General features: G+C 35.8%; 1 long non-coding RNA gene across 1 annotated transcript; it reads right to left on the bottom strand.

The window, feature by feature from the left end:
- Window positions 1–999: 999 nt before the first annotated feature.
- Window positions 1,000–2,750, bottom strand: LOC133793793 (uncharacterized). Its single transcript, XR_009874958.1, has 3 exons — window positions 2,614–2,750; window positions 1,946–2,007; window positions 1,000–1,226 (listed from the first exon to the last, which is right to left on the bottom strand). It is a non-coding gene; the product is annotated as an uncharacterized LOC133793793 (long non-coding RNA).
- Window positions 2,751–3,029: the final 279 nt, after the last annotated feature.

Here is a 3,029-nt window from a genome sequence, read left to right as displayed (position 1 = left end):
CTGAATGTACATGACCAGCTGCTCCGCCACCACGGTTGGAGGAATGGCAGGAACAAGAGAACCAGAAATGTCTGTTTTTCCTTAGAATGGCTGATGGTTGTCTGTATTTTGGAGATTCTGTAAACCAAGTTTTAAACGCTGTTTCTTTTTTGGGATCCCATGTGTAAAACTATTTAGTGATATAAAGTGTAACTTTTGAGACCAAAACCTTTTAAACCCTAGCACATCTATGGTTAGTGACACGTTTTTAACTAAATGACTTGATTAGCAAGTCCTGCACCTTTATAAGTACACAGTGTAGCGGTCTTGGCTATCCAGGGCGTTACACTACTGATCATAAATAACATGCTTAGTAGTTATAACCAATACTCAGGCATGCATTCAATCCATTTAAGCTGCCATAGAGCCACACAGGTACCCATCACACTATTCCCTTTGGAAATGGCTATAGATCTGATCAAGCGTGTACCACGCTCCATGTTCCGAGCGACTATAGAGTTGTGCAAGCATATATTACACTTTCGGGTTGGCCCAATCATAACGGCCTGCGTTCCGCATGCTATTGCCGACCACGACTTATAAGTCGAGCTTCAATATTGGCCTCGCCATTACGGTTTGCATTTCGCACACTAATGCCGTCCACGACTTATAAGCTGAGCTTCTATATTGGCCTTGCCATTTCGGCCTGTGTTCCGCATGCTAATGCTATCCACGGCTTATAAGCCGAGCTTCTACATTGGCCCTGCCATTTCGGCCTGCGTTCCACATGCTAATGCCATCCACGACGTATAAGCCAAGCTAATATATCAAATATAAACAGATAAGCATCTATCACTTAATACAGGTATGCATAATGCAATTTAATCATGTTTAATCAAACATTACAAACATCGTTATTGTAACACCCTCACTTATTTTAGTTAAAACCATATTTGAGGGGTTACGCTTTAAAACTATATCATAATTACTTTCAACAGAAGTCTGAATTTTTTTTTTGAAAACTTATTTCACATTATTTACATTAAACATAAAATGTGTCTCAAACATATTATATATAAGTATTAAATAACCCAATTAGTTTTCAAAACATAACTTCGCACTTTATTACAACCATACACACTGATAAACTGAAATAACCCACAAAAGGTCGATATATTCATATGTACAAATCAGAGTCAGGACCATGCTTCTGTTCTCCTTTGTCATTCACTCATTTCTTTCTCTACCTGCAACATAAGACAACTGTGAGCCTAAAGCTCAATAAGCAAAGTAATGCATGCAATGCTAATGATTACCCAATGTCAATGGACATACACAACTTCTTTTTAAATTTTGGGCCCCTTAATATTGTGCACACTGTTTGATTAGGACAATGCCTGCAAGGCTTGTTACACATATAATATAAAATCTCATGGGTTCTCCTCCGGCTAGCCATCACCATAGTAGGGCGCATTAAAAACCTTATTCCATCGTTGCCCCGTCGGGCTCAAGAGTTAAGACGACCACACATTGTGGTATCAATACATATAACAATAACTCATATGGAGGAGAAATAAAAATGGGAACATGGCAAACAATATAATTGATTCACTAAAATCTAGTCCAAATTATTGGGCTGCCACTATGAGCCTAACTATAGGCCTCCACTTACACTTACTTACATTCTCATTTGCCTTTTCAAAACAGTAGCACTGAACTTAAACTTCTTATTACAACTTACTTTTATATTGCATAAAACTTGCCAAGGCATCACATAATTAATTATCATAATATCATGCATGGTTTTATATCATACAATAATTCACAATATCACTATTATGCCATGCATACAAATTTATGATGAAGTGTCAATGTATGTTAATACCGCTTACTCACAACATATTCATATAATGCATACTTTCACATAACATGTAATTCTTGTGCTGCAGTTGAGTACTTTACTTACCTTCTGTCCAAAATATATTTCACCGTGTAACAAGTGGTGTCTTAGGTGTTGATGTGCTTATCCTGACAATGGCATGAATTTCACATCATAATGATGACAGTAAGGCATTGAACTATCATTTAAAAAACATCCATAAAACATCATATCCAATCATGCCTAAATTGCCTTAAACTACTTAGATCGAGCGTTAGATTTATCTTAGACACTTGGAGAAATTTTGACAGAGCTTCCCCTTAATTTTAGCTATCCCCAAATATCAAAATCAATCAGTAATCAACATCAAATAACCTGTCATAACCACATATCCCAAATACCCACATAATTCATCACAAAGTTATCATATATCGGTTTTGATAAATTTCCAAGATCATCACCCATATTAAATGAGTCTCCATGTCTATTCAAACATTTATAAACATATCTACCCTCTTATAAACTCAATCAAATAACTAAAAATAAATTTTTACTCCAAGAACCACAAAAACCTCATAAAACACAAAATTTCACTTACTGAGCAACTTTTCAGCGAAAAAAATCTCTTCTAGCTTTTCTAAATCTCAAACCACTTGGAAACCACCAAGAAATATCTTAAAAAGGATAAAAAAACCATATATAAGCTCTCAGAAAAAATAAAAAACGTTGTTTAACTTCCAAGTACAAGAACTTACCATAAAAAGGCCAGAACTAAGCTTAATCCACTTCTTTGGCTTTGATTTCACTTGGATCTCTTTAGAATCTCTTCAAGCCAGCCAAGAAATGGTTTTTGGTTTTCTTTTCTCTCTGTTTTTTAGAGTCTTGGTCGTGGAAAGTGATAAGGTTGATGGAAATCCTTTATTTTCAATGATTTGGCCTTATTGTATACAAATTTGACACCTTTCACCTTATCATTACACTTTTTGACTTATGAAAACCTTATCACTTCAATAATTTCGACTTAATCATCTGCTAGGCCCATTATCCTTATGTGTGAAACACTCACACCAAACCTTAGGTCCATATGAATTCATACCCAATAGTTATGCTTACCCGATTGAGCGTAGCGCACTTATGCTAAGCTTATTTTGACTTTGCGTCAACACCACTG

Source organism: Humulus lupulus, chromosome 8 (assembly GCF_963169125.1).
Source record: "Humulus lupulus chromosome 8, drHumLupu1.1, whole genome shotgun sequence".
In the NCBI taxonomy this organism is placed as follows: Eukaryota; Viridiplantae; Streptophyta; class Magnoliopsida; order Rosales; family Cannabaceae; genus Humulus; species Humulus lupulus.
The sequence above is the reverse complement of the archived record's forward strand: the minus strand, read 5'-3'. Positions and strand labels throughout refer to the sequence as shown.